The sequence below is a fragment of the Elephantulus edwardii genome, unplaced genomic scaffold, assembly GCF_000299155.1.
Source record: "Elephantulus edwardii isolate Elephantulus edwardi_28Jun2011 unplaced genomic scaffold, EleEdw1.0 scaffold00179, whole genome shotgun sequence".
NCBI classification, from domain to species: domain Eukaryota; kingdom Metazoa; phylum Chordata; class Mammalia; order Macroscelidea; family Macroscelididae; genus Elephantulus; species Elephantulus edwardii.
In genome coordinates, this window is record NW_006399929.1 from 4,972,526 (window position 1) to 4,981,946 (window position 9,421).

A 9,421-nucleotide genomic window follows, 5' to 3' on the forward strand; every position below is an offset into this window, starting at 1 on the left:
ATCCCTAAATGTCAGAATCAACCCTAAAATAGTGAGGTTTTTAAATTTTCTGGTCAGAAAGCTTTATTTCAAATTTTTTGCAAACCTGAGTGAGCACATTTAAGTCTGAATCTGTGTCTTGAAATAACTCCATTGGTATTTCATCAATCCCTACAAATTTGTTTATTGCCAAATACCTTCAGGGTAGTCTGAAAGTCTTCCTTCAGTACTTTTTGAAATGTTTCAATGGTGAACAATTCTTTTCAGTAAAATAATTAAATTTTTTTTCATCATCTTTAAAAGGTCTCTGAGCAGGTCAATATTTTTTCCATAGAATACTTCAGTATTTTCATTAGAGGTGTGAATTTTTCCTTATCTCAAATTTTTCATCTAGAGAAATTCCAAGTATGTTCTACCCTCTTGGTCTTAAAACCTCACGTGTTTACACGTTTAATGATAATACTTTGTTCTACTTTCTCAAATTGTTCTTTGTATTTTTTCCTCAAATATTTTGCTACATCATTTCTTCCTCTTGCTTTAGCTTTACTGTATTCTAGAAAATTTCAGTCTCTTTTAATGTACACTTTGACCTTTCCTCTAAATTTTATAAAATTTTATTTCCATTGTAATTTTAAGGAAAGTTTACAGAAAAGTTAGATTTTCATTATTCTTTCATTGTTACATGTTGTTACCCCCTTTCCTTCCATTCCTCCTCCCAGTTCACTTTTTTGGTTTTTTTAAGTATTCGTTCATTACTGCACAATTGCCTCTCTCCCCCCAGTCCTCTTTGCAATGCACCTCTTATTCTGAACTACTGTTGTTCATATAATGCCTAATCATTTATCCATTTGAAACAGTTCTTTCCTTTATCTATCCTGGTGCTATGTTCATTACCTATCCACTCTTATCCTATTCTCCTTCCAAATCCTCATGTCAGAACTACTCTACTTTCAGGAAGTAGTATGTAATTATGAATCATTGATAAACTTCCTTTGGCTGGAAATAAGAAAAGTACATTTTCTTCTGTTTGTTTGAAGGAATCCTGGTTGGTTGACTGTGGCACATTGAAGTGAGGGAAGAGGGAGAAACATTTCCTGGATCCTTGGAGGATTTATCAAAAAAGGAAGTATTAGATAAATACTAAACATGCACAATTCTTGTGAATAAAATGAAGAAATGGCACAGAACATGCCCAAGGCTGAAGAGGACTAGCCTTGGATGATGTACTTCAGGAGGCAGAAAGAAGTCCTCAGCCTTCTGCAAAAGGTAGAAGCCAAGAGGCACCAGGAGACCTTAGAGGAAAGCTGGCTCAGCTTGACCAGATCTTTGAATCACACAGTCCTGTTAGGTATTTTGATACTGAAGAAATGATAAGGAGAGTAGATGGAAAGGCTTAGGGAAGTGATAAGAAGAGTAAGAAATGAGTTCGTGATGATGCATTGGAAGCAAAGACATCCTTGAAGCTCTCCTTATCCTGTGTGCTTTAGGTCTTGACTTCTTTGGTATTAAGATCTGGTCTGGCCCCTGCTTTCCTGTTGTTAGCATTTTGATAACATCATCTTTGACTTTCTATTTCCTTTCAGTAGTTTGTATTTTTCTTTACTTAGAGTCATTGTTACCAGCCTCTCTTTGGATTTTGTATATTTAACACATTTTTTTGGCTCTATCTTACTTTTGGGAAGTTTCACACATACATTGATGGTGATCGTTCCATATTGTAAAATAAAACAAGTTACAAAAAGACATGTTTAGTATCAGTTCACATATGTAGGAGAAAATCCCAAATTGTGTGCGTGTGTGTACATACATTTATTAAATACTTAACTATGCTTATTTCTGTATGGTGCATTCGTGTTTTTTTTTTTTTTACTTTTTGCTTACATGTTAAACATTACTCATATCATGCAAAAAAGTAAAGGTTTTATATGTAAGTAAGATTCAATGTTTTGCAACTAGCTTTTTAAGGGCAAGGAGGTAACTTAATCCCTTAATGAACAACTATCAAAAAAGAAAAGTAAATATCAAATTACTACTGGATTGCTTAGAGGAATAAAATTGGCAGTTAAAAAAAAAAGAAGAATCAATGGTAACGGAGGAAGGAATTCAAACTGCACAGAAAGCATTGGCCAAAAAGAAAATCTGATGAATTTGATGGAATATCAATTGAGGTGTTTCAACTAATAGATGCAGTAGTGTATGTGCTCAACAGTCTGTGCCAGGAAATTTGGAAGACAGCTGCCTGGCCACCTGACTGGAAGAGATCTGTGTTTGTTCCCATTTCTAATAAAGGTGATCCAACAGAACATGGAAATTATCAAACAGTATAATTAATATAATGTTGCTGTTGCTATGTGCTCTCCAGTCACTTGCGACTCATAGCGACCCTATGTACAACAGCCCAAAACTCTACTCTGTCCTGTGCCAATCGCACTGTCTCCAACACACCCATTCCAATTACCCCAGTCACTGAATCAGTCCACCTCATAGAGGGCCTTCCCCTCCTGCCCTGTCCCTCTACCCTACCAAACATGATGTCCCTCTCCAAGGACTGGTCCCTTCTTACAACATGTCCAAAGTATGTTAGATGAAGCCTCAGAATCCTTGCCTCCAAGGAGCCGCCCAGTTTAACCCTTTCCACAATGAATCTGTTTGTTTTCCTAGCAGTCCATATTACCCTCAATACTCTTCTCCAGCACCACTGCTCAAAGGCATCAATTCTCCTTCTATCCTCCCTGGTCATTGTCAAACTCTTTTATGCATAACAAGCAATTGAAAAGACCATGGCTTGTACCAGATGCACCTTAGTCTCCAGAGAGATACCATTGCTCTTCAGTACTTTGGAGAGGTCCCTAACAGCAGACTTTCCCATGGCAATGCGCCTTTTAATTTCCTGGCTACTGGTGCCAAGAATTTTGACTGTGGAGCCAAGCAAACTGTAGCTCTATGAACAATCTCAATCTCTTCACCATCCAGCCTGATACTGCCAATTGGTCCAGTGGTGAGAATGCAAACAAAATATTGAAGAAGATAATTTTTAAAAATGACTGGAATAAGAAATTGGCAAGAACTGCCAGAAGTGCAGGCTGGATTCAGGAGAGGCCATGGCACTAGGGATAGTATAGATAATGTCTGACGAATTTTGGCTAAAAGCAAAGACTACCAGAAGAATATCTGTGTTTTATTGACTATACAAGTATATTTGACTGTATGGATCATCTTGAAGCACTTAATTGTGTTCATAAAGAAACTTATACCTACAACAAGAAGCTATTTTCCAAAGAAAGCAAGGGAACACTGCATGACTCACCTGTCAAAAAAGGTGTTCTCAGGATTGTATCCTTTCTCCTGACCTATTTAATATTATGCTGAACAAATAAGAAGCCAGGCTTTATGGATAAGAGTGTGACATTTAGAGGAAGACTCTATAAAAACCTGTGTTATGCAGATATCAAAACCTCTCCTGAAAGCAAGGAGGACTTGAAGCACTTGCTGCAAAAGATCAAAGACTTCAGTATAGATTACCCCTCCACGTCAAGAAATTTTTAAAAAAAAATCTCACCAGTCCTAATATGGTCTAATTGGTTATTGTGGTTTGTTGCCATCAAGTCAACTATGACTCATAGTAACACTATGAATAACAGGTGAGAACCTTGCTCTATCAAGCATCATCTTCATTATCTCTGCCATATGCAAGCCTATTATTGCTGTCACTATGTTAGTCCAGCTCACTGAATATCATCCTCTCTTTTACTGACCTATGGCTTTTCAAGCATGATATCTTTCTCAAAAGACTAGTTCCTCCTGAAAATATGCCCAAATAAATGAGATGAAGTTTCACCATTCTTGCCTCTAAGGAGCACTCTGGTTGCACTTCCTTCAAGATAATTTTATTTGTTATTTTGGCAATCCATTTTAGATTCAGCACTCTTTTCTAATACTAAAAGTCCAAGACATCAATTCTTCCTTTCTTATCCTTACTTGTTGTTGAACTTTTGGACTCTAGGAAACAATCTACAATATCATGAATTGGATCAGGTATACTTTTGTCTTCAAACTGACATCCTTGCTTTTTGGAACTTTCGATATATCTTTGACATCAGAATTTTCCAGTGTAACATGTCTTTTGATTTCTTGTCTGCTGCTGCTACCATAGGCATTTATTGTGAATCCAAGTAAAATGAAATCATTGACAACTTCAAACTTTTCTCCATCTATCACAATGTTCTCAATAGTTCAGTGGTAAGGATTTTTGTTTCCTTGATGTTAAGATGTATATTGACCATAGACTTTGGGAGTTTTTAGTAAATGCTATAAATCTTCATTTTCTGTAAGCACGTTATGTCATCTGCACAACCCAGATTTTTGATGGATCTTCTTCTAATATTGATGCCACTTTCAGTTTCAGATTGACTCATCTGTTACTTTGCTGTACTGTGGTGATATACGTGTTGCTGTGATACTGGGATATATGCCACTGATATTTCAAATCCCAACAGGGTCACCTATGGTAGACAGGTTTCAGTGGGACTTCCAGACTCCTAAGCATGACTATCCATCCACTTCTGAAAGAACAAGCCTTCAAATACTTGTGGATGATGGGAGGCACTGAAAATGTGATTAGGGATGATCTGCCTGAAAACATTGCTGTTTTCATTGGCAATCCTGAATCCTGCTTATCCTGCACCATCCCCATCATCTCTGATATACTTGAGATCATTGATACAGTCACTGTGTCGATCCGCCTTTTTTCATATAAATGGAGTAAAGCTTTCATCTAATAAAGGACCTTTATTTGCTAACGTAGAAAATGTCAAAATGAGGGAAAGAGCTACAAATACCCAATCATCATCATCATCATCATCCAATAATGGAATGTACAAAGTCTGAGTCTAGGGAAATTTGAAGCTGTAAAAAATGAGATGTAATGCATAAAGATTGATAACTTGCGCTTTGGTGAGTTAAGATGGACTGGTATTGACCCTTTTGAGTCAGACAATCACATGATTTACTATGATAGATATCACACATTATTAAAGAATTGTGTGACATTTATTTTCAAAAAAAGTATCTTAAGATTTATCTTACAGTACAATGCTGTGAATAATAAGATACATATGTATGCAAGGAAGTCCTGTTAGTACAATCATTATTCAAATACCATGAAAGTGTAAGATGAAGAATTTGAGGATTTCTATCAATTTTTCCCAAGGGAGCTCTAGTAGCCTAGAGCTAAGAAGCTTCCCTGAAAACGCAAAGGCACGTGGCTCGAATCCATCAGCTGCACCATGAGAAAAGGATGGACAGCCTTCTCCTGTGCAATTTATTGTCTCTGAAAACCTGCTAGAAGGTCAGATATGGGTCAGGTACTACTTGAAAGCACATACCAACAAACATCAGTTTTTGTAATTGCATGGAAACAGTAGTCAAGAAAGCAAATGACATATTGGGCACATGTATTAGAAAAGACATCTTGAAAATATTGAAAGATGCTTTTTTGAAAGTATTGCTTTATTGAAAATATTGAAAGATGCAATATTTAATTTTGAAGACTAAGATATATATAATCAAGGCATATTATCTTTAAGATGAGCAATAAATTAAGAACACCAAAGAAGAATTAAGCATTTTAAATATGTTGTTGACAAATAATCTTGAATGTATCCAGAACTGCCAGATAGAACAAATCTGTATTGGAAGGAGCATAATCACATATCTCCTTACCAATAAAGGAAGGATGGTGACTTTGCTTCATAGTAAGTATGTTATCAGGAGGGACTGGTCTCTGGAGAAGGAAATAATTCTTGACAAAGTAGAATTTGTGAAAAAAAATATTGACACTGTGGCTGTAAAATGAATTAAAACACAGAAATGCCTATGAGGATGACACAAGAATGGGCTACTTTCTTTCCTCTTTTGTATATTGGGTCTTTATGAGTAGGACCCAACTTGATGGCATCTAAAAATAAATAGTAACAGTTATGATTGACATAGAGTAGGCATGCGATGGCTAGATTTTGGGTGCCTGAAGCTCCAGTCGGTCAAATACTATCATCATTTCCTGTGCGTGCTACCATGACATGAGAAAAGATAACAAATGTTGATTTAAGAGGTGGATTTGGATACCTGTAGCACAGAAATGTGGTATGCATTTTTCATGAAGATTCCTTTAATCATTTCTTAATTTTGTTCTCATGAACGCTCAAAAGAAAATGTTCTTCACTAAATCGTTAAGTAATAGACTGGAAATGTTGTAATGAAAAACTTGTAAAGATGTGGGAAATAATTTTCATCCAATGTAGTTTGAAAATACAAGTGGGAGATGTTGCTGTGCAATTAACTTATCTATTTGAAGATGAACACAATAATTTCTTTGTAGAAAGATTTAGCCTTTTACACTAAAGAGTTAAGCCCAATTATGTTGACCCTAGGAACAACAGGTCTGAATCCTGTTCTATTTTGTGACATCCTCATCATTTCTAATATATTGCTACAATAACTGTGTCAATCCATCTTGTTGAATGTCTTCCTCTCTTTTGCTGATTCTCTACCTTTCCAAACATAATGTCCATTTCAAAGGAGTACCCTCTTCTAGTAAAATGCGTAAAGTAAATCACAGAGTCCTCATACTCTTCCTGCCAGAAACCATGAGAGCCTTGAGGAAAAAAAGAACTAATGACTGGATTATCCTTTCCTTATCAAAATGTTCCATCAAAGCATGTAATATGCTTTGATGGAGAATCACAAGTATTGGAATCACCATTAAACTCTTAAGCCTACAGATACAGTGATCCTTGTTACAATCCCAAGTAACTATCATATTTAGACTTGAAACAGTTTCTGGAAAATGTCAATGATTATTTAAAACATTAATCATATGGTAATCCAATTTCAGATACATGTCAGATTTGTTATCTTGATTGGAGCAAGTCAATATACTTTCTGTCACTTAGCATAGTTGTTAATCTGGCAAACAGAAGACTTTTACAATGCAGTATCTCCTGATTTTCTAATTGCTGGTACCAAGTGTGTTGATAGTATAAAACTAAAATGAAAGTTAGGTAAAGTTTAATCTTTTCTTCATTCATCATGATGTTGCCTATTGACACAGTTGTAAGGATTTTTGTTTTCTTGATGGTGAGATGTAGTCTAATTTTCTTCAATATGTGCTTCAAAACATCTTCCTTTTCTTCAAGCAAAGTTAGGTTATCTGTTGATGAGTCTTCTTCCAGTTTTGATACCACATTCTTCTTCATATAATAGTTTCTTGAAACATTTACTCACTATACAGATTAAAGAAATCTGGAGGACAATTACCTGGTCAACTGACTGAAAGTGATCTATATATGTTTCATTCCAAAAATAGGTGACTCAACAGAATGTGGAAATTATTGAACTAAGGAATTTACTAAGGAATCCAGTTTGGAGGTTGTGTGCAGTAGCCGGGATCTACAAAGGTTTGTTTGCTAGCTCTGGTGAGGATTAGGGTGGAATGTTTACTTGCCAATGGGTGTGAGTTGATTTGATTCGCTCCAAAGGTGTGTGATTTTAATCTGCAGACCTCAGACATGGTTTTATTTGCTTTTGGTCAAAAATTCTTCTAAGTGGACCTGTCCATTTATCTGTCCACTGATCTGTCCATTTGTTGTACAGAAGTAACTCATTGCTGTGATGCTAAACACTGTGACACTGATAAGTCAAATGCAATAATGTTTACCCATGGTGGACAGTGTTTGGAGGAGCTCTCTGATTAAACAAGCTTGGAAGCAGGAGTGACATCCACTTCTGGAATAGCTTGCCTCTGGAAACTCCATGACTTTGGAGAAATGATGAAAGTTATACAAGTGTTGAGGTCTTTTGTTCATAGGGTTACTATGAGTGGTCTATGACTTGACAGTACTTAACAACAATAACAACAACAACATAGAACTCTGTTGCCCTAGTGAATAGGAAGTTATACTACCAAGTCAAAGGTTGGTGATTTTAATCTGCAGCCCTCAGACCTGGTTTTAATTGTTTCTGGTCAAACATTCTTCTAAGTGGTATAGCACTTGTCTGTCCATTTGCTATACAGAGGTAATTTGTGGTTGCGGTGATGCTAAACACTGTGACACTGCTGTGTCAAATGCAATAATGGTTACCCATGGTGGACAGTGTTTTGTGGAATTTCTCAATTAAAACAAGGTTGGATGCAGGAGTGGCATCCACTTCTGAAATAGCTTGCCTCTGGAAACTCTGTGAACTTGGAGAAACGAGGAAAATTATACAAGTGTTTAGGTCCTTCATTCATAGGGTCACTGAGTTGTCTATGGTTCAACAACACTTAACAACAACAACCACAAATATCACATGCAAGAAATATCCTGGTGAAGATTATCCAGAAATGACTAGAATGGTATATCAGCCAAGGACTGCCAGATATGAAGTCTGGGTTTAGAAGAATCTGTGGCACTAAGGACATCATAGCCAATTTTAGATGGATCTTGGCTGGAATCAGAGAGTACTAGAGGAATGTCTATCCATGTTTCATTATCTGTGCAAATGCATTTGATTGTGTGGATCCCAACAAATTGTAGCTAACCTTGAGAAGAAGAGAATTCGAAAACACTTAATTGTGCTCATGTGAAACCTATATTTGGACCAGGAACTAGTAATTAGGACAGAGCAAGGAAATACTCATGGTTCAGGATTAGGAAAGATGTGCATCAAAGATGCTTCTTAACTCCACACATCTTCAATCTATAGGCAGAACAGATAATTCTGGAGGCTAGACTCTGTGAGGAGAAATGTGGCATCAGAAGGAAGTAAGACTCATCAACAACTTGCATCATGCAGACACCCAACCTTGATTGCTAAAACTGAAAGAATATGAGGTATTTGCTGCAGAATGTCAAGAACTGTAGTCTTCAATATGGATTGAAGCTGAACATCAAGAAAACAAAGATTCTCACCACTGGGACTATCCTTTGTTAGCTTCCTAATAGATGGAAAAAAAGATTGAGACTGTTGATAACTACAGCTTGCTTGGTTCCACAATCAACACCCTTGGCACCAGCAGTCAGGAAATCAAAAGACAAATTTCACAGGAAAAGTCTATTGTCAGGGACCATTCTAGAGTACTGAACAGCAACTATGTCATTCTGGAGACTAAGATGTGCCTGATCCAGGCCATGGTCTTTGCAATTACTTATTATCCACTAGAGAGCTGGATAATGGCTAATGATGAGGAGAAGGATTGATGCCTTTGAGCTGTCATGCTGGAGAAAAGTGTTCATACCATGAACTGCCAGGAGAACAAACAGGTCTGTGCTGGAGAGAGTGAAACCAGGCTGCTCCCTGGAGGCAAGAATTTTGAGGCTTCTTCTTACATATTTTGGGCACATGGCCAGGAAGGACCGGTTCTGGGAGGGAGACATCCTTCTTACAAGGGTGGAGGAACAACACA

The 9,421-nt window shown here is 36.9% G+C and overlaps 1 pseudogene; it reads left to right on the forward strand.

Moving 5' to 3' along the window:
* The first annotated feature begins 1,125 nt into the window (after nt 1-1,125).
* LOC102862204 lies at nt 1,126-1,473 on the forward strand (annotated as a pseudogene).
* Nucleotides 1,474-9,421: the final 7,948 nt, after the last annotated feature.